At 33.9% G+C, this 23,927-nt stretch overlaps 1 long non-coding RNA gene across 1 annotated transcript in view; it reads left to right on the forward strand.

Annotated features, from left to right (window-relative positions):
- LOC134471711 (uncharacterized) overlaps positions 1-23,927 on the forward strand; it is a 1,254,606-nt gene that overhangs the window by 945,157 nt on the left and 285,522 nt on the right. The window contains exon 5 of the long non-coding RNA XR_010041297.1: positions 21,071-21,148. This is a non-coding gene — a long non-coding RNA (uncharacterized LOC134471711). The remainder of the gene's footprint in view (positions 1-21,070; positions 21,149-23,927) is intronic.

Consider the following 23,927-nt stretch of genomic DNA (forward strand, 5'->3'; position numbering starts at 1 on the left):
AGCCAACACAGCTTTTCCTGTTGGGTTCACCGGTCAGTTTGCAGATTTAAAGGTGCGGGGTTTGCAGCCTCCCGTTATCAGCCTTCACAGTCTCAGCACGACTTTAAATCCTCCCGCTGCACTGTCTTGGTTAATAAGAATCGTTATCCATTCATCTGGCCCTCTCCATGTTGTCATATTCTAGCTTCTAATATGATTTCTCCAGAGAGACTCTCCACCCGATCCCCTAGGAAGCCGCCATTTTTTTCTCTCTCCTGTGTTGACATATTGACAATGGTTTCTTTGTTATTGATTTCTAGTTTCATTGAACTGTGTAAACCAATAATATGAATTGAAAAACTTTGATTTTTTTGACATTTACTTAATCATGCTTTATTAAGTAATATGTGGTTTATTTAAGTTCCAGGTGTACCAGTAAAGAATCTGTACTCTGCAGTTGGGTGAAAAACTATGTATTTATCTATTAAATTCATTTGTTTAAATGTTTGATTTCACTCTCATATTTCTTTGTTGATTTTTGTTTTAATTGATCTATTTGTGTTGACAGAGCATTGAGATCCTCCAAAATAATTTTATTGCTGTTTATTTAATTTTTATGTCTATTAGTGTTAATTTGATGAAATTGGGTACAAGGTGGTTTGGTGCATATATTTATTATTGTTATCTCTTTCTGTTGAATAGTTCTATCAACCCATGTATAATATCTTTCTTTGCCTCTTTTGAGCAGCTCTGGCTTGAAGTTACCTTTGTCTGAAAATAGGGTAGATAATACTGATTATTTTTAAGTTCCTATTGCATGGAATATTGTTTTTTATACTTTCATTTTTAGTTCATGCATTTCTTTTTGTGTTAAATGTATCTCTTCTACATACCATACCACTGGGATTTTATTTCTTGATACATTGTGTTAACTTGTTTCTTTTGATTGTTAAATTGAGGGACTGAAGATTTAGCTCAGCAGGCATAAGCATCTGCTTGGCAAGCACAAGGTTGAGAGTTTGATCCCTGGTTCCACCAAAAAAAAAAAAAAATGGAGTCTATTTACCTTGATAGTTGTGGTGGATTTGTATTGATTTATTTCTGTTCTTGTATTATTTTGGCGTTTCTGTTTTTGTTTCTTTCCCTTCTACTTGTTACCTCTATTTGATGCATTCATTTTATTGGGTCTTTTAGCATTGTTAATTTAATTGCCTCCATCTAGGATATCTTGGAAAGTTTTTTGAAATGTCCCTTTGGTACTCGTGAATACCTTTAGAAGCTCTTTATCATGGGCTGGATGTTAGGCTTTGAAGACACCTCATTTTATGCTCTCCTAAAGTTTGTGCTGAGAAGTTTGTGCAGATCTTGTTTTTCTTTACAGATGATTCATTGCTTTTTTTTAGCATCTTTTAAAATTACTTTCTGTTGGATTTTGGATATTTAAATTATGTGGCATGGACTTTTTTTTTTCCTCCTGATCATGGCTATTTTGGGTTATTCTTTTCCTATGTCTGAAGAGTTTGCTGCTATTACATGTGTAATAAGTTTTTTAATAGTGCTTTTGCTTCTTCTGATTATTAGTGCTAATTACTCTCAATTTAATCATCTTTGATTCATCTGTCATTTGGATTCACTTTTCATGTCCTTTTGTTGTCTGTTAGGTAGCCCTCATTAATGAGTATTAAAAACAGCCATGTCCCCTAGATCTGATGCCCTGTCTTCACCTTGGTCACTTCAGGCGCCCATAATTTCAAACATCACTTTAATATTCTGGATTTCCTTTTGGAAATTTTATGAACTCCCATTCTTTTCTATGCCCTAGGATTCATGTTTTGCATCTCTTTCTTTAGTTCCAGCAGATTTTTACCAGTGTCTTTTCGATACTCATGGATTATAGGTTTTTTTTTTTTTTTTTTGACTCATTACCTGGTTAGTTAAGTGTTCTTTAAATTTGCAGTCCAGATTATTGAACTTCTAAACCTCCATTTATACCCTTTCATAATTTTCTGCTCTGTGGCATATGATTTACTCCCCTTGATGCACACTGAACTGATTTTTCGGGAGTTGGGAGTTTCTGGAGACTTTTCACTGCCTCTGTGTGTGTGTGTGTGTGTGTGTGTGTGTGTGTGTGTGTGCATAAGCGCTGCTGTTTGCAGCTTCTTTAGCCAAGTACACAGTTCTTTGGAAATGAATCAGTATATGGTTTATGAACTCCAGACAACCCAGATATTTGCATACAATAAAAAAACAAAGGTCAGTAAAAAAAAAAAAAAACTATGTCACCTTAGCTATAGTGGTAAAATCAGCAACTAAGTGGTGTCAAATATCAACTGGATACTTAGAAACCCTAATAAATGCTCATGAAATGGCCTTATTAAGACAAAAGAGATCTATGATTTTCGAGAAGACATTCAGGCCACCCAGATATTGACCTATAATGATTCAGACCAGTAATTTCTGTTGGATGCAGGCAGACATGCAGGAGCTAAAGCATATAACTGGACTAAATGTCATCTCCTTTAGGTCTCCTGCCTCTGAAGATTATGTCTAGTAAACCTAGCATTCCATCACTGCATACAGACTCTCTGATCCTCCTGAATTGATGCTGTGCCTCCCAAAGGATCCCAGAGTGTCCCTGTTTAGCTCTCATCCTTTGCAATCCTGTCTCCCAAGGCTGTCTCTCAACTGTGGTAGGGTAACATTTCAACCCTGAAGAGAAACACTCATCCTGGATGATGGTCTCATCTTCAGCCAGCTCAGTATTTTGGGTTGTCACTTGCCACCATGTCCTGTGGAGAACCTAGGGGCAGAGCTGGCTAGGTTTTGGTATTGAAGCTATTCTCTTCTTGCATTCTGTGTGGATGAAACGAGGCATAGGTTGATGACAGCAGAAGCAGGAGATGGATTCCTTGGTCTTTTCTGTTCTTGGCTCCTCCAGTGGTTGCTTGGGGCTGAAAGCAGTGACAACATCGATCACAGGACGAGGGTATACATGTCTTCTCTGCCCTCACCTCACACATGGATTGTGCAAAGCCTGTGGCCAGTGGTGGTGACAGCTGCAGGCAAAAGTGAGATTTTCATTTTTAAAAATCATAGACATTAAATGCATCTCTATTGTTATCAGAATCATATAGCCAAGAAGTCAAGTGAAATGGTACAGAAGAAAGGAAAAACATCTTGAACTTATGTCGTTGAATCAGTGAGATAAAATATAGTCTATTATGATTCTATTATTTGGCATTGGATAGGGACATTCAGAAACTGGAGAAAAATATATGGATCAGAGCAGTGTTTGCTTCAACCCTATACCTTTGTCTAACAATAGAATCAGATACTGAAATTAAATGAGGAGTTGAGGTGTCAAAAGTGAAAGGATATGAGTTATTTAACTTAATCTACAAGGAAGACATAATTAGCTGTATGATTCATGCTAGCTAAGGATGGATTTGAACAATGAAGGGACAAGTAATAGTTGATTAGTACTGATGGATTTTACAATCTAGAAAGGAAAAACAATTTGTAGAGCCTGAGAATTAATGGAGGAGCTTGTAAGGCAGAATTTGATGTTTGGAGAATAGAAACCTTGAAATGAAGTTAATGGAGAAGTAATAATTAGTTAATGGAAGCTGTTTGGTACCCAAGTGTACTGCTGGTAAAGAATAATAGTTTAATAGAAGGAGGTCAAGCAATAGAACAAAGATTTTGAAATTATTGCCTATGTGATTATTGAAGTCAATTAAGAGCTGAGACAAGTACTATTGGAGACTGAAATTGTAAACCAGAGATCAAAATCTCCATAAAAAGAGTAGAAATGTTACATCAGTTTGTAGAACACAACACTCGATTCCCCTGAATTTGTTTTATGAAGCTTCAGTTTTGTATGCAGAATGTCATATCTTTAATGTTTATAATCTTTTGAAACTAAAAATCTTTTAATGCTCACGTAATTGTCTTGTTTTAAATCTACATATATTTTCTTCTTTGTAAAAATATTTCATTTTTAAAATACAAAATAAAGTTATTACAAAGTTCCATTAAAAATAATGTTTTTATTGGTACTATATCTTCCAGCTTATATTTTTGCATCCTTACATTTCATTCTTCAATAAGTTGGGGCAAACTGTTATTGTTATATGATATATATATATATATATATATATATATATATATATATACGATTTATGTTATATATCATCTATATCTTATTAATATGTAGCATATATCATATCATGATATATATCCAAAGGATGTATATGATATATATATATATATATATATATATATATATATATTCACACATATATACAGAGTGCTTAATGAAAATATTCTTCATTACTCTATGAAATTGGCCTTACTCTATGAAATTACTTTAAATATAAAGCTAAATATATCTCATAGATTCAACAATTTTAATTTAACCTACTCTATCTGCTCCAATAGGAAAAGAAATATTCTAACACAAATTATAACTTTCTTCCATTTTGAAAAGGCTATATGCTAGAGACTTTTGTGACTCTAAAACCCATGACTGCTAAACCTAATTATCTGAAGTAAATAAATTATTATAGTTTCAGTTATGCAAACAAGCTTACACACTTTTAATTACCCTCAAAATTCACATGACAACATTCAGATTTTGGCTATTATTTTCATTAGATCTTGGCTTCCACAATGACAATTTTGATTGTCATAAACTTGAGAAATTCTTAATGCTGTAACATCCTGGAAAAAAATCTACAATAGAATTTAATCCAGTAAAGGGCAACTAATAATTATACATCTCATGTCTAAGACAATTCCCTAAAAATATCTAGAACTAATTAATAAGTTTATTAGATTGAAACATTTTTCACTTTCTTACCCACACAACCTTATTTAAAATATCTTATATTTTATGTTTTAATAGGGAATGTAAGTAGACAAAATTTGGTCTAGACTAAGAAAATAAGGTTCAGAATAGTTTCAAACTTCTAATTTAAAGATGAAACAATCAGAATTACAAATGACAAAAATTAAATAATAAAAGAGGTCTGCAGTCTGAGAATCCACTTGTGCAGAACACAAGTATTAGTTCTGTTGTACATAAGTGTTGAATGCATAGTCAGTCAATGCAAAAACTCAAATTTATAATCCACCACACGATGAACCACAAAGATTTTAGGCCTAGGAGGAAGATATCCCGAGCAATTAATTTTTATTTCTACTGCAAAGCATTTACCATTTGTACCATACATTTAGCAATTTAACTTTCATTTATTTTTGTTACATGTTTTAACTAAATTATAGGTCTAAGAAATATTCTTAGATAGTCTACTCCCACATGGTTGAGTGGAGTGCCCTGTACTTTGACACCTTCTAATAATTGTTATACATACCTAAGAAGAAAAGCTATTACCTAATTGGAACAAAAGAACTCAAGAATAATGACAGACCACAAATTACACAATGATCATTATTCTAGGATATGTTTCTAATAAGACATACTTGCTCACATTTAGAGAAAAATAATGTTTGAAATAATAGTGTTGATGTGAAAGAAGGGCTATCTTTGATATTAGAAAATAATAAACTCTTGCATTAAAATTCTATTTTAAAATACAAGGTCCTGACGAAAAAGTATTAGGAATTTTTTTAGCCAAATTCCCTTATAATAATTTGGAAGATGGTAGCTGTTCATTTGCCTCAACATTTTTATTTCTTCGTATTATTTTAAAGATAATAAAACCCAGCAAAGCATAACAGAGTAAAGCCAATCAAAACAAAACAATGAAATTGATACAGAATTTCAAAGCAGGATAACAGGAAACCAGCAATGGCTACCATAGTAATCTTGTTACTTTCACAATAGTTGTCCATTCCATCAGACATAGTAAAATCAAATAAAACAAAATAGCATAAAACTGATGAAAACAGAGCATTGAATAAAACAAAACAATAAATTGAAACAAACAAACACAGTGAAAACACATTAGATTTCAAAAACTAAGCAGAAAGGAATCCCCCATATCTGCCATCTTTCATAGAGTCATCGTCCCAATAGATGCTCAGACTACTGGTCTCAGATCTGAAAAGTCAATCAAACAGTACCAGAGTTTAGTTGTTTTTGTACCTCTGTTGCTATCAGCTCAGCCTCTCCTCCAAACCAGTCCATTGCTTACCAGGGTTGGAGGGGGCTCTTCTTGATTCTCAGCCTGGGCACCAGTCGGCTCATAGGAGGGCAGTCTGGCTTCTTTCTTTCTGGGCCCTGCATTGTTTGTATGGCTTGTGTGGCTTTTCTGAAGGGCAAATTGGCTTCTTCTTGATTTTTACATGACCTCCCAGACACAGAATGGCAGCTCAGCGTTCTTTACTTCTGTGCATTCTCTATATAGACTCTTAAAAGAAAAAAGAGTAATCTGCATTAACTTGCAAAAAGAAAGTGGTTTGAAGGTAAGATAAAGAAAGAGTGTCTTGTTTTATTCTATTTTCCAGTGAACAAATGGTTCAGTAAGCAATAAAGAGAACCAAAAGCACCAACATTGGAAAAAAGACTTAGATCCACTTCAATTCCACCATTCTTAGCTGACAAATAATTTGTTAGAAAGCCACTAACACTTTGCTATAAAATGTCTTAAACACAAAATTAGATCAGATGTTATTATTTTTTATTATGTCAGGCACAATGTTTGTAAATGCTTTACTTTTTATTAGTTGATGATTGTTTTAGAAGTATCAGAAGAGTTTGCTTTATATTCATAACATGAAGCAATTTTTTATGTTTTTTTTTGGGGGGGAGCACTTTTGAAACCATTTTAGACTTTGGAATTACTACATTGGAATTACTACTTTTCAAACTTTCTCCTTAGCCTCAGCTTCCTCAAAAATCATCCCATCCAGAACCCATTAGCACGTTTACTTTCTGCCACAGCAATCTGCTTTCCGAGTAGACTTTCCATACTCTTCATTAACAGACTGAATCTCAGCAAAAGATTTTCTTCATCCTAATTTATGTAAGGTCTTTCTTTTTCCCCAGAGATTTCATTATAACACATTGTAATTTGTTATTTGTTACAGTGTTATAAATTTATAGCCTTCTGTTTTCATAATACCATTGTAAATTTACTATTTTATTTTTCTCTCTACTTTACTCAGTGTTCATTATAAATCTTAGGAGTTAGTTGTAATCTGTTCCATGTCTATAGTTATTTTTTGCTTGTTATGGTTTTATAAATTCTGTAAGTCAGCACACAGTACATAGCAGAAAATATTAACATCTTTAAAAGAAGATTAATAATGTTTCATTGAAGACTAATGAAAATAGAAATATGAATAAGATAAAATATAATAAAATTTTACTTTGGAATTAAGTTGGAAAGAAAACTAGTAATCTAGCCAGTCACTGAATTCTGCTCTATTGAAGTCACTGTTAAATAATAAGAGGTTTAAAGATGTCAATATTTTTACAATATATAAACACATAAATTGAACCTGATGCATAAAGCAAATTCATAGAACAGTGTCTGAGGGCTCACATACTCTGTTTACAAAACACACTATAAAGTTATAATGATCAAAATGATGTGGTACTGGTATAACACATACACACAACAGTGGAATAGAATCGAATACTTCTACGTTTTCACATAAACAGACAAGTTATCTTCGGTGTGTTTACTTAGACCATTCAATGAGGAAAGACTAGTCTTTTTATCAAATAACAAGTGAAAAATGAATATGTAAATGCAGAAGAATGAAGTTGAGTTGTTACGCCATACATAAAAATAATTAAAACTTGAAGAAAGACCTAAACATATGAGCCAAACCTACAAAAATCTTAGGAATAATCAGTGAAAAGCCTGAAATGCTGGATTTGATGATGAATCTATGTAGAAAGAACTGTTAACTACAGCCAACAAAGTAAAAAGATATGTCTGATTTCAGATAAGGTCTGATCTCACTTGTATGTAGAACCTAATAAAGCCAGATTCATGGAGGAAGAGAGTAAAATGATGGTTAGCAAAATCAGTGGAAGACAAGGCATCTAGAAATGTATTTAACAAAAGATACAAAATTTGTATTAGGAAAAATTTCACATTCCTACTATAAATTTTATTTGCTGTACTTAACAGTGTATTACATGTTGAAAATTGCTTGGTGAGTGGAGTACATTCTTTCTTTCTTTCTTTCTTTCTTTCTTTCTTTCTTTCTTTCTTTCTTTTTTTAATCTTTTGAGACAGGGTTTTGCTATGTAGTACAGGCTGGCTCAAACTCACAGCAATCCTCCTGCCTCAGCCTCCCAGGTGTTGGAATTAGATGTGTATGCCTTGGCATTTGGAAAGTACATTTTAAATGTGCTTATCATAATATATTTGAGATAACAAGCATGTTACTGAAAGATTCAACAATATGCATGAGCATTGCTCAAGACAATAATGAACATGAAATTTGAACCAAAAAACACAATGAAAGTTTAAGTAAAAAATATACTGTAGTAAACCACACACACACACACACACACACACACACACACACACACACACACTGCGACTGGTTTCCCTAAAAATGTTTCCTCTAGCTTCCAAACACCAATCCCATTATTCTTGACACTTACTTAAGCAGTTCTCAAAGTCCTCTTTCCAAATGCCTTTAGTGGCATTGCTGCCTTGATGTCTTGAGTACAATGTATCCAAACTTTTATGGTCATTTCTGTCAAATAAAAACACTGTGATTTGTCTTTACCCACCTTATTCAGTGACTGACACTGAGACTTCTAGATTTTCTGCAAACTAAAAATTGACCAAGATTTGTAAACATTTTGAATTAATTAAAGACATGGAGGAGTCTATAAAAGAGCAGTAAAGACTCTCATGGAAAAAGATTAATAAGGTGGTAAGAATCATAGAATAGTGTGTGGAGAATTTAAAGGAGAATGTATTTGACAATGTGTTTTTTACTATAATAAATTTTTTAGAAAATGTAGGCATTCTTCATAGTTTCCATCTCACCTTGTGCAAACAATGTTTTTCAATTAATAATCAAAATTAATAGCAATGACAGGTACAGTGACACAGACCTCAGACCTGTAATGCCAGCACTCTGGGATACGGAGGCAGGAGGATTATAAATTCAAGTCCCACCTGGACAATGTAGTGAAACGTTGTCTCAACACAAAAGGTGGGAAAAAGAGCTGGGATGTAATTCAGCATGAGGACCTTGGGTTGATTCTTTAGCCCTAAATAAATAACTAGAGGCTGCTGAACTTGATCAGAGTGAGCCTCAGAGAAAAATTTCCAATATTAATAACTTAGTTTTGTTTGTTGGGCTTTGCTTTTTTGAGGCAGGATGGCCTTTGTAGTTCAGGCTGGCCCTAAACGCACGATGTAGTTTAGGCTGACCTAGAACTCACAGTGATCCTCTTGCCTCAGCCTTCCAAGTACTGAAATTCCAGGCATGGGCCATCATGCCTAGCTTGGCAATTTGTTTAACAATCAAGAAACATCATTGAATTATTTGACTGGCTTTTAGTTAATGTGTCACAGGATAACGTTAATATGTCGAGAAGAATAGGAGAAAATGAAATGATTTTATGTAACTAATCAGACAGTGAATTCTGACATGTATTAAAATGTAAGTCATATTAGTACCAGAAGTGAGAAATAAAACGATGAATATTATATGACTTCATTTATAGCAGGCAATTTGAGGATAAGGACGCATGGAGAGAAATAGTTGAAGGAAAGATTTAGGTGCCTGCAAGGAGGGGCAATGCAAAGTTATTGCTTAATGGTAGAAAAATTCAGTTTGAGAAGATGAAGCACTTGAGGAGGATTTTGGTAATGGTGAGTGCTTCCAACCAGGTGAATGCACGTAATGATCAAAATACCTATACAAACACTTAATAGTGGAACGTTTTATGTTAAATATATATTACCAGAAAAAAGGCTTCTAAATTCTTAGAATATATGTTTGAAATATATGCACACTAAATTAGCATCAAGCAATATTATAAATAATCAAAAACTGCCAATGAAAGTATGGTGAGACTTTTGTTCCCCCATTAAACTACATTTTTCTAAAAGGTTTCTGACATTACATAACAGTGAACTTACAAGTACATTCTCCTTATAGTCCTATGGTGTGATTCTTAGCATTTAGCATAGAAAATATGTGGACCTAAAACTACAGACCCAAGAGCAAAGACCAATATTGGAACTTAACTTCTGCACTAAAGCTCAAAAAATCTAATGTTTATGACTTTTTACTGAATAAATGAAATATAATGAGTCTGTGTTATAGAATGGTTAAAATCCCATTAAAACAAAAGCTATATACACGCAAGTATGTAAGTACAGAAAAGATTTCAAGCATATGGTCAAGTGATGAAAGCAAGTTCTCCAAAATGAATATTTTAAAGAATATTATATATCTATATATGTATAAATAATAGCAAAATCCAAAACACATTAAACATATTTTTGTATTTATAAGTGTATGTGTTTTTAAAATTGCTTGAGTTGGAGTTGTGAAATCAACACTATACAAACATTTTTGAATATAAACAATTATTTTTTATAAAATTCCATATTTAAACAAGATAATCTAAATTTATACTTTACGTTTATATAATGCAAATTGCAAATATAATTTTCACTATTATGTACTTGTAATTTTAATAGGTGCCTATTTGTTGAGTTGGTGAATCTAAAAATTATGTCTTTTCAATATTTATATTTCTACTTTAACAAACTGTGAGGTGCTACAATAACTATTTATGTGCAGTCAATTTGATCTTCAAATATTTTTACAAGAAATTTTAAGTATGAAGAATATTTCCAGCAGCAACGTGTGAATGTGTGGATCATGGCACATTTCTTATATTATTTTTTTTACTGAAATATACATATATAAATAAAACTTATAGTACACATTGCTATTTCAACGGAAATATTTTCCAGAGTCAAAATTTTCCAATACTTTGAATCTCCAAATATATATTTGCTTAAGGAATTTGTAAGATAGAGTTTTACTATTTAATTGAGAGCATATCTTAGGAAGATTTTCCAATGATAATACTGACTTCATTGTTGTTATTTTAATTTTTCTTATATCTAGTTTTTAAATATATACTATCCCATTAATATTTTCATTGAAACAGTATCATTAATATTCATAGAAATTTTATCTTATTTTGAGCAAAAATTCCAAGCAGAGACAAGCACAAATTATTATAGTGAGAGATTAATATAATATCATGAAGTCACCTGTGAAATATACCAACCAAGAGTATTACTCAAATTTGAAACCTTGATTTGCTGTGTTCAATCTTTTCTTATTATTGTTATACTATAATTGATTTATGTAGGTAATTGTGTCTGATGTAATTTTATGTTGTCAATGATGTGATTGATATTCACTATCTATGCGTTATGTTTTCTCACTTCAAATTTTAGAAAAGTTTAATGCCATCCCATATAAGAAAAATAGATTAATTTAGTTTTTGCTAGAAATTTTAGTATTAGATGTTGGGGATTAGACAATTTACAACTTCAAAATTTAAACTTCTGGGAATGCACTCAGAGTAGAGAAATCTCCTCCTAAAAAAACTAACTTCTTAAGTACATAATGTACTTAAATAACATTATCAAATAAATCTGTTGGTGGGGAAATGGTAAGTTGTTTTTTATTCCCTCATTTCATATATTAGTTCTAAATTATTATCAATATCTTGGGTATCACTGCCTTTTTATCATCACTAAGAGCCAGGTGTTGAAATTTATGTATCTTCCTGAGAACGCTTTTTTCAATGCTGTCCATTTTCTTTGAGTTATTCTTTATAATTCTTGCATTCTGTTGCTCTTAGTTTTCTAAGGAGCATACATATCAATTTGCAAAATACATGGGGTTGCACTTGTTGTCTCCTTCCTTGCTTACTTGTTTTTTGCCCTGCATGCTTGTTTTCATGTAGACTGGTTATGTGCAGTCAGGTAATGGGTTACTCAGTGAAACACATAGTCCCTGCAAGGGTTGGTGACCCATCTACCTTTGGTAGTTGTGAGCTCACTTCCCTAGGGAAGACAATGAAGGTACCTGCTCTAAACACATTTGCTTCTTTTTCTTTAAACTAACTCTATCTGATAGCACTTAACCAGCTTAGACATTTTCAATTTCAACCAGTATGTTTTCTGGATACTGCTCCTTGATACTGTTTTCTTGTGCAAAACATACGAATTGAGATTATATACTGTAATCTGATATTTTGAAGACACTCAGAGAAACAATGGCTTCATTTATTCCAGGAATGCTTTTGGTAGAATACATTTCTCTTTACATCTTGGAAAACCTTGTAATTCTTTAGTACTTTACCTCTAAGTTCCTTGAGAAGGCACAGAGACAAAAGTTAGGTGGATCCTTAAAAAAAAAAATCAGTTTATAAATGTATTTGAATTACCCTCCAGCAATGGTAGTTTAACATTTGTCTTCATATAACCCCTTTGTTTTTCATTACCTAGTAATAAAAATTTTAATTTTGTTTTCATTTTATGGTACTGTGTACCTTCTCTCTGTAATACAGACCCTTAAAATAGCTCATGATAGCTACTCGTAAAAAGCTCACAAATGTGTAGCTGGACTCTCTCAGCTGAAGTCATCTTTGTACCATTCTTCTTCCCTAGCCCTCCACGAGATGGTAAGTTAAATCTCGAAAGTGCTACCTCAGTTTCCTGACTTTTTCTCACTGTGTTGTTGCAAAGGTCTCTGCTGCTGGGTCTCTACATAATCCTCCCATTTTCCTCTTCTTTGAAGCTTTTTGCTTTTCATTATCTATTAACTGCTACAAAAAGTTTTCATTATATCTAAAGATTATGTGTCTGAAGAGACATAATACAATTCCCTTTACAAAGTTCTTCCATACCAGTTGTCTACGATCCTCTTTCCTCTTATGTGTATTTATCTTTTTCAAATTTTCTCTTAGAGATAAAGTTCTGCACATTTATTTTTATCTGTGGCTGGAAATATCAATACTCCTGCAAGTCCTTCACAGCCCAAATTACTGGATGATAAAATTAGTGTCTTTTCAATTATCTTCCATATCATTACAGTATTTGTTAATCTTGTCTTGTTATTATGCAAGGGACACATTTAAATTTATTTTTATTGCTAGATGTATTTTAAAGATTGTTAATGGAACACTTCAACTGTGTACAAAAAATTGAGCAATACTCACCCCACCCCCTGCACAATGCCTGCATTGTGGCAGCTGGATTAAACTTCCCTGACTTACTCCCAGATTTTTAATCACTTTATAAGTGAAAATTTATAGGAATTTTCATCTTACTTACTAAAGGAAGATTACTAAGCGAAAGTAGAAGAACTCTGCCCTCCAAAACTGGAAGGAAAACCCAAATAGGTGCACATTTAAAATTCATATTTTACAATGGTCAATAAGAAAATTAGTACTAGTATCAAATAAATGGCATTTGCAACTGAAATATATAGCTTACTTCAGAGGCTTTCTATTTTCATCATACATAAAAGTGAGTTTCAAAGGAAGTCATGAGCAAAAGAAAAGAATAAGGTACATAAGGTAGGGGAAAGAAATCTCTGGTTGAGAGCACTTCAAAGCTTAACTTTCTTCCTGAATATATGAATAAGTAGATCCACAGTAACTTTAAAGGTAAGCAAAATACTTTTCTATGCTCAGTATTTATTTCAAGTGAAGCATGGTGGAGGATTGTGATGGAGACGAGGAACTTTTTCCTAAGTCTTCCCCTTGAAAGCGCTAGGTTATTTCTGCTCTTCTTTTTAACTATGTTTAAAAAAAAATGGTGGTTAGAACTGTGACCAATCAGCATTTGAGACATTAGGTAAATTAACCTAAAATGAAGTCTATCAAAGGAAGTAATATTGTTGAAACTGCTCATCCTATCTCTGTGTTTATACTCTTTCATATTCGTACAGGTTTTACTTTCTTCTTTAATCTATGGTGAGATCCAACCAGCTTAATAAAGTATTAGGTTTCAGGAATATATTCTATGCAACTACAAAGAGTGTGAAACCTGGCATATAAGTGTACTTACTCTGATCTGCTGAGAAGCATGTTGTTGAAATAAGGAAAAGCCTTTGTACAGACTCAAAGCAGGGTTGCCAAGCAGAAGTCACATTGTCCATAGCAAAATAAATAGTTCAGGGCAAAAAGAAAAAGGAGATTTTTCCAGGACCTTTCCCCCTCTGTTCAATTTAAATTTGGCTCGCATTTCTTGTTCAGTGTGCCTATGCGCAAGTCTTGAGTGAAGAAGAACAAAGCAGAAAACTTAGCTTGGATAATTGGCAATATATTAGCTACTTTTTATGAAGCATTTTGAAGCAGAAGATATTAAATCACCTTTTCCTGTTCAGCTAACTTTTTAGCCTGATAAACATCAAAGCCCAGATGAACATTGACATCCAAAGAGACTGACATATAAGCACACAGTTTAAAAATGCAGCAAAAGTAGTGTTACTCCTAAGATCTTTCTCATTCTTATTCTGAGACAGTACCTAGTCTTTATGATGGTGCATTAAATAGTGAAAATAACAGAGAGAGAGAGAGAGAGAGAGAGAGAGAGAGAGAGAGAGAGAGAGAGAGAAATCAGGATGGAGTCAAGTTTCATGAAATGTCGTAAGTGGCCTTTCTGAGAGGTTTAAAACATTGGCAAAAATATCCTTTTGGTCTAACAGTGACAGCAGTAAATTACAGTCTCATCTCTACATTGCTACACAAGGACTGTCAACGATAGCCCTGCACCCATGCTTTGTTTTCAAATAGATGATCTTTGTAATTTCCAAATATTTTCTGTAGCCAATGAGAGACAATCTGAATGTGTCTCTGCCTTGAATTTATAATACTATTGAGCCAGTAGCTCATGACTGAATATTGGTTGAGCTACTGACCTTACAGTTTGATGCAGCTTTCAAAAATGCTTAACTTAGTACCAGCTAGTAGTTTACCCCCTGGTGAAATCAGAATCGATACTTATTAAATACTTCATGAGCTCTATTCATTTCTAAAACAGCCACTTGTCTGCCCTTCCTGTCATGTTTTGAATTAATGTAATATGCAATACAATACTTATATTTTATATTAGATTACTCATATGCCAAAAGGGCAAAGCAAAGGACTGATAACTGGAAGATGGTGGGTTTGTTTTTATCATTAACTATCTCTTCTCTCTTTTCTGAGATTTATTAGAACACCCTCTTACACAAGGTTCCATTACTTTTGCTCCTCCCTTTGAAAATAAATTTTAAACCTAACTCCTCAAGCAAAAACATTAAACATTTGTTTCATACATTCTCAGTTCTTCAGGGGAAAAAGGAATTTACTTCTGTAAACAGAAATTAATCATTTCTTGAAGTACTCTGTAGATAGTCATGGATGAATGGAGCAAAAGGGTGACGTTATAATAGTTACAAGTATAGTTGTTAATATTGTTTGGGGAGGTTTTGATTAATCTTTATTTTTTTCCTCATTCAAAAGGAGTAACTACTACAAAATATGCAATTAGAAAATGAGATCATATGTTATTATCATCTTTGGGATTAGTATTTATTATTAGTTTTCTTGAAACATTTTCTCACTTTTGAAATTTTATATATATTGCATTGTTAAAATGAGTATTTTTGTCTTGGAGATATTTGGCTAGATTATTGAAGTAATTCATTACTCTCTCTGTAAGAAACATAGTGTGAGTCAATATCTCTCAAATGGTAATTCAAGCTTTCTTTAAGAGTATGATTTTTATTGACCTGGTTCATTTCAAAAATATTTTTTTTCATATTCAGTATGAAATATAACTCTTTTATATTCTAATTTTAATGGTGTCATCAGTTAACTGTTATCTTTACCACCACTTGCAGATAAAGTATGAATCATTTAAAACTGAAAAATTTTCTAACATTGTGAAAGCTGAGACACCAAGAGAGTAAATTCAAACCCAAGGCTCTAAAAGCAATAAATTACCAGCACTAAATCAAAGTTCCCTGGAAACTTAAAGCTAAGAGAATGTGGTGACACATGGACAGGAAGAAGGGCCTTTGAAACAGTCACAGTTCAAAATTTCCTTAAAGGAAAGGAATAAAAGCCCCTTTCCAATTTAGCATTTGGGTGTTACATAAAGTCACTTTTCTCTATTTACTGTATCTCTTATGATTATCACTTTCTGAATGGATCTTTTATTCATTCATAGTTTCATAAACATTGTTCAGTAGTTTCTGTTTCTCCACAGCTAGACAGTCTTTTTTCCCCTTCAGTTAATAAACCAAATCTTTTTAAACTCTGAATGCAATGGGAAAAAACCCACTTCTGTTCTGCATAGCTCTTTCATAAATGCCATCCCAGTTTCTCCAGCTCCTACAAACTACCATAGAAAGATGGTAATAGATTCCTGAGTGTTTATTATGATCAGACCCTTATCAAATATGTTGATTACTGCGCTTGTTTTTCAGTTCCTGGGAAAACCACAAAAGGTAGGTCATCATTTGCCTTTCATCATAAGGATGAATAAAAAGAATGCAGAGACTTACCATGCCTGCCTGCCTGCCTTCCTTTCCTTGTTTTTTTCCTTCTTCCTTCTGTCTGTCTGTCAGTCTTTTCCTGGTGTTACTGTGAGTAGAAGAAATGCAGTGGAGGCATGCTAAACTACATCCCCATTGTTTTATTGCTATTAGCATTGTTTAGATCATTTTTGTTATCCTTAAATCACACTTCCTGATAACATCGATAATCCCTCCTAAATCTGGACAACCACTTAGCTATTCTCTATCTTCATAGGTTTTGTATTATGGGAACTTTTAAATTTTAAAATAGACCATGAACACAGCAACAATGAAGAACTTCACATATCCAAAGAAATGGAAATCCTGCAGAATTTTCTCTCATACTATATTAGCATGACACTAAAGACTGATACCAGGAATATACTTAGAATTTAGTACCTTTTTTTGTAATCTTGCTTTTTTCCCTATTCTTTCATATAAGGAAAATCATGTAGCATTGAAGTTTGTGTATCTAATTTACTTCACTAACATTATGTTCCCAAGATGTATCCATTTTTCTATAAATTCCTTATATTTATGTTTCTTTATGGCACAGAAGTTCCCATTGTTTATAAATATCACACATTCTTAATCCATTCATCCATCAATGGGCATGAAATAGGCTATTTACAAGATTTAGTTATTATGAATTTACTAGTGTAGACATGGATATACATACATCACTGCAGTATGATTTTAAATCTTTTGCGAAGTTACTTAAAAGGGAAATGACTTAATCAAAAATAATCTCTATGTTTAGTTTTTTTTGAGTAATCTGAATACTGATTTCCATAGTGATTGCATCAGTTTACATACCTATCAACAATGAAAAAAATGTTTCATTTTCCCCTCAACTTCACCAGCACTTGTTATTGGTTGATTTCTTGATCATAGACATTCTTTCCAGGGTAATATTGCCAGTTTTATTACTGAGACAGGTTCTTGGTAAGCCATGCAGTTGCCTACCTGGGTTCACACTTGTGCTTCTGCTTCTAATGCTTTAAAGAATACTGGGCTCATAGGCATTTGCCACCACTCTGTCTTACAGAACATGTCTGAAGACTGTGCATGCAATAATAAATAATAAAGAGGGCATTAATTTGTTCATAATTAGTTATTATTGTCCCTTTTCATTTTTATCTACACTTAACGATCATTTGTTCCTTAAGTATGTGGGTGGCTGCCTTTGGGTACCTTTATGTTGGATGCAAGAGTTGACAGGGTTATGGTACACAGTAGATTCCTACAATTTCAGGGAAAACAATGAACATATTTTCAGTATGAACTATGGTGCCAAAGTTTATTGAACTGCAAAAGGAGAAAACACAAGCTCATAGTGCTATGGAACTTTTGATCTACTTTAATTACTGATCTATATGAAGGATTTAAAATGCATGTGACAGCTATGTTATTCATGAAAACCTTTGTTTAAAATTTTCATTTTTAATGTGTCAATTTTTCTACTCTGAATCTTTTTGCTTGTTTGTTTTCATGATTTTCTTAAATTCCCAAAAAAGCTATTTTTCCCAACATAGTCCCATTGATATAGTTTTAGTAACTCCTATCTGAAATCATCAGGAAATACTGTTTTTCTTTTTTCTTTTTGGCTATTTCAAAAAAGAAAAAAAATACTTAATATCAGTATGAATAACACATGTGCTCATTGCAGCATAATGTTGGTGCAATCTGTGCTTGATACAGTTATAAATAAGTCTTTGAAAGCGTTTTTCTGTATTTTAAATAAAGGCTATAGAAAGCCACAAGAAGGATCTAGTCTTGTTAATATCACAAGCTGTTTCCCCACCTGCACTCCGAGCAGCTTTAGTGATGCAGCTGTCTGGGTTCGTGTTGGCATATCACTGTCTGCATAGGAACCCCATGGTTTACACAGAAAATGAATAGGCCACGGTTCCAATGGGGGTCTTTAATAATCCTTCCTCTAATGCTGCCATGTGTGGGCATCAGGCTTTGAAGGGGCGTGAAGTATGAAGTTTCAGGAGGATTATTTAAAGCCACTCAATTTTGAAAGGTAGAAAAGAGCATTACAAAAGCTGAAGAGTTCCTTTGCATTTCTCCTGCATGTTGATCAAGTAATGGTTCATGTACAGCATGGGATAGAAAGTAAAGAATGGATATAATTATATGATTCACTTCATGTGGTCTCCTTTAACATGAACAAACAAAGCTCAGCCTTAGTGTTTCACTGATATCATTTACCAAATGTTAGCTGTGAAAATATGAACCTAATGGGAACAAATATCTGTCTAGCAGTACCTAGAAAGATTAAATTCAGAATGGAAGAAATTTGTACAGTGCACTTGCCTGTGTATAATTGGACAGCTACTGGACTTTTAGAAATAAAATAATCTTATCTTATACATACCATCCATTACCATCCACTGTCAATCAGGCATGGCCTTTTAAAACATGTGAATACTCAACACAAAATGCTTTGCTGAAACTGGGGAATATATGTGAATATGTCCTGCTGCGTCTATGACACTTTCAGGGTCCTAGAACCCTGTGCTGTGGTTATAATGAACACTTTTGTTTGTCCATGATATAGTGCAGAAGAAGTGATAGAATTTGTCACTGTGTGTAGCTGTGGAGTGAGAATGTTAGTGTCTCATCAGGATTTTGCTGCTCTGGATTTGCATTTAAATTCATATATCTGTAAGTACTGGGAACTCTCAGTACCAACTTGATAAAGTTTATCTGCAGAAAGATAAGCAAAAGTCTGTATTCTCAGACCCTATGCACGTCATGTGTGTTATACACTGCTGAATTGAAGACAGTGATATGGGACTGAGACCTAAGGTCTCTCATTTCAGTAGGGATGAGAGAAGTTAAACAGATGCATCACAGACGTATGTAAACTTCCTGTGGGAGAAAGCAGTTAACTCTCAGGAGGTAAACCAGAAGCGTTCTGAGAAAGCAACATCTCAGAACATGGCAAAGAACAAACAGCTCGAATTTTTCTAAGTGGATTAAAAGGCAGATAGATGCAAGACTGTGTGCAAAACATAGTATCAGACTATATGCATTGGAATGAGAGCACAAAGTAAATCGAGGAAGCATAAAGCACCCAACAGATGAGTCTGAAAAGAACACAAAAATGCCCTCATGGAAGACACTCTGCCTTCAGAGTCTTAGAATGATAAATCAGCCAAAGTTTGGCATATTTATACTTGTTGCTTTTTGAATTGCTGCTGGTGCGGGACAGTGTAGATAGCAAAGCCCTGACGAAGGAAAGCCGGTTTGAAGGATTGTGCTTGTGCCATTCAAGATAATGAGGTAAATGGTACATATTGTGTAATGAGAGAAGGAAACAAGGTATACCGGAGCAGGCTCATCAGGGCTTACTGGAGTGAACCGAATGTGCATAACATTTAGGTCTCTGCATGGCAAACACTGTTCAAATTCCTTTCTCACAAGGTTCACAGAATTCTACTCCTTCAGTTACAACAGAGAATGTTGACTTCTCTGTCCACTGTTCTGAATATGTCTAAACCCTAAACATCGTCCTGATTTTATGCAACAGAGCATAGACAGTCTGCTGCCTTGTAGGACAGAATAACCAATGGCTGGTGCCAGCAGAGCTTGACAGGTATCTTGTGCCTGTCATTGTTTTACGACAGAGGTTTAAGCCACAGACTAAAGATGATGGTAGCTACCACTTCCCTCCTTAAAGCTAAAACAGCGTGCATGTACTTTGCCCTAATATTGTCAAGAAGCAAAATTCCTTTCCCAGAAAACTTCTCTAATTGGATTCGGTGGACCTTGACTGACTTGTCACAGCTACAGTGAGGGTGCAGGTAAAAATGTGAGGCGTCTGTCTGTGAATAAAAGAGAAAATATCTCGGATGAAGGCATTTAAGAGAATATGTTTTATGAAACCATTTTCCTGTTACTTTTCTATGATCTAATTTTATTATTTTTGACAAATAACTAGGAAAATAAGTGAGGAATAATTTATATCATAATGAACTATGTTGAGAGAATGTGAAAATTATGATAAGTGAACTTTATTATTACCTTGACTGAAATAACTGACATCTGGAGAGTGGGTTGGATCATGGGACACTACGCTCAGCAGTGCACTATTCACTAATATTTATAGTTGAATATGCTGTTAGGAGATGGGGACCAGTAGGATAGAGGTCACTGATGGCATGCATTTGGAGGCACAAGGCTTGCTGGTATTTTTCCTTGTGTTGTGTCTTGACTGCCATGAAATAAACAGCTTTCTCCTGCTGGGCCTCTCAAACATGAGGTTTCTTCCTTGAAATCAGATCACCATGAATTCAACCCTCAGGAAACATAAGCTTAAAAAGAATCTCTTCACTTTTAAATTGTGTAGTTTTTTTTTCATTGGTATTGGGGATTGAACTCACAAAGGTGCATTTGCAAGCAGGTGCTTATGCCGTTGAGCTAAATCCTCAGCCCCTAAATTGTGTATTTTGTGTGAGGCATTAAAAGTTGACAATTTAACATTATTTACCATTTATTCTTTAATTTTCAATTTCATATCTTCTAACAGGTAGGAAGTTGCTGTGGAAGCCATTCTAGGTCTTCAGTAATCAGCTGATCCGGAGGGGAATCAGAAGATATTTGTCAGGTGAGTGTTTCCGCATTTTGTACTTGGTCTACTTACCACATATTCCATAATGACATTGTAAGGAAAAATGGAATACAGTTTATTGCTTTATTATGAAATTTGAGCATTATGAAAAGCCATCATCTAAAATAATTATTGTTATATTTTTCTTTAAAAATGATAAAAATGTTGAGTCAAACTTCTTGGCCAAATTTTCATAATTCATATTTAGTAGTAGAGGTATGGTCATTTCTGATTGTAATTTATACAATATCTACCTGCAAGCAAATATATACATATTTAAGGAATTTAAGCAGAGGTTTACTAAGAAATAATGAAAACCATCATTAAAAGTCTTTATCTGTCTAGACTACCAGATAGAAAGTGTGCTGTATTTTACAACCGTCGATATGTTAAATCATTTAAATGCCTATCATGTTCCAGGTAACAGAACGAGGATGCTCACAGTGTGCAACTAGAATTTTGGTTCTAAGTCTCAGTTAAGGAAGTGGCTATTGCATACTTGCCCACTTCCTAGGTAACACAATGGTGCTTTAATAAATAACTGTATAGTTTACTCCTTTGTTCTTTTATTTGGAAGAAAAATTAATGTGGCGATGGGAAAGCTGGAGGTGAGATTTAAAGAGTGACAGTGCCTGGCAAGAAACCTATCTCCTTTGCAGAGAAAGCAAACAGTTTGGGAGGCAATTTTGTTAGAAGATGAGCCAATCAGAGTGGATTGTACTAAATGAAGAGGCTAAACGTAAAGGCACCCTTGACTTCTTGGTTTCATATTAAAAAATTCTGCTGTTCACCTTTCGTGACCCTGGTTCTCTAACAAGCAAGATGACATTAAGTCTTCATTTCTTAGAAATTTTAATACTGGGAAAGTGTATAAAGTATGTCACCCAGAAACATAAGAGGCACTTCTCAGCATATTACATCCTGTCCAGTTTTGGTCTAGATATAATTCTACTATTTTTTAATGAGTTGTTAGATTTTCACTTTCCAACCAAGATACTTGAATTTTGAGGTACCAAATAGCAATGGGACTGAGGAAGCAACCAAGAATTTTCAAATAGATCATCTTCTGAAAGAATATTATCACTGGCCGTAAATTTCTTGTGTGTTGAAAGCGTAAGACAAGGGACCAGGGTTTTGTAAGACTCACACGCCCACAAGTCAGAGCATGTTTATGAATTTTCTTGTGGTTTTTCTCCTGACTGGAAGACTCTGATTCACAAGTGAATTATGATAGTAACACACAAAAGAATCTCAGTGTGTGATTTGACTAAGTACTGCTCTTTTGAAAGGGGCTAGATTTCCTGAGCAAGTACTAAAATTCTGCATTGATAAGAAAACTTTTGACTTACTAAATTGAAACTCATAAGGAATCTCTTTCAGCTAATCCCCTTCCAGTTCCATCACAGGGGTAGTCAGGGAGAGGGAACTGTTCCATTTCTCTCCAGCTCTGAAATTCTTCCAATTTTTTTTCCCTGTAATTTCTGATTAATGGCAAACTTGATTTAGATTTATATGATCCTATTATTCATTACAAGGGGAAAAAGAAGTCACATTTTTTTTTTCAATTTAATTTTAAAAATTAGGGCTAGCAGTGATGGAATTTAAAATCAAATTATCCCGTCAGAGTGACAGATAAATCTCAAGAGTTTCTAATGAGATTTTCCACTGTCAGGGTGCTGAAAAGCTCCCTTTCCCAGACTGCTCTAGTTCAGGTTTTGACAGTGAGTGACAGTGAGCATCTGTGTTTTGAAATAGGGTGCTATTTGAGGCATTTTGGTTCTTATTTAGAAAGTAAGGGATGGCTTGCTTCCCAGTTCCTTCTAGGTTAAATGGTAAAAGGTGTTTCCATGAGTGTCCTGACCTCAGGGTCTTGCACGATGGAGAGTTGTAGGTGATTATCATGTATCTCTCTTTGGTTAAGCATGTGAGTTACATCAGTTCTCCCATTAGCTTTACATGGTACTATTCTTAAAGTGATCTTTCCTGTAGAGCTGTTGTAAATATGACACAGTCATCATGGCATGCTTCTTTTTTTACTTTTTCCCATTATCATAAATAGAATTTGAAATGTGAAGTGGTTTAACAGTACTGAGTAGACCTCTGTTGTTTTGCATTCAGTTCATCATTTTAATTTCCATGATCACGAATTGACAATTCTCTATCTTTCATAGAGAAAAAGAAATAGTTATTTGCTTGTCTCAAAGTGTGTAACTGATGCTGGTCCTTAAGTAAAATAATGGATGTGCACTTCATTCCTCTGCGAAAGAATATGTTTAAGATAAGCCAGCATTGCTTTCAATGACACAGCCTAAGTAACACAATTGCCACAGGATAGTTTGAAATTTCTGGCAGAACCGAAGGCAATGCAGAAGGAAATTACTACTTATAACAAGACCTTCCATGTAAAAAATTGTGTTGGAGCAGGAAGCATTGCCATATGAGGTGGATTTGGGTCTCTGTTAAGAATCAGGATGTATCTTGAAGCTTCAGTTTCTGCATATGCATAAGGATTTTCATCTTTTTACTTTGCCTTTTCATTCCTTTTTAAAAATTATTAGCCTAAAGCTAATCAAAAGCTACAGCTGTAATGCAGAAGTTTGCTTCTTATTATAGTTCTACTTTTGCATTTTGCTGCATCCCTAAAACAAGATATTAACCAGGAAGTGCCCCCTGAGAAGTCTGCTTTGGTTACTCAATTATTATTCCGAAATGAGAAGTGGTGAGAATATTAGGTAATAATTCAAAGAACAGAGGATACTCAGAAGAAAATGTGGCA

Source organism: Cavia porcellus, unplaced genomic scaffold, assembly GCF_034190915.1.
Source record: "Cavia porcellus strain 051 isolate PalLab524CR breed Dunkin Hartley unplaced genomic scaffold, mCavPor4.1 scaffold_19, whole genome shotgun sequence".
NCBI classification, from domain to species: Eukaryota; Metazoa; Chordata; class Mammalia; order Rodentia; family Caviidae; genus Cavia; species Cavia porcellus.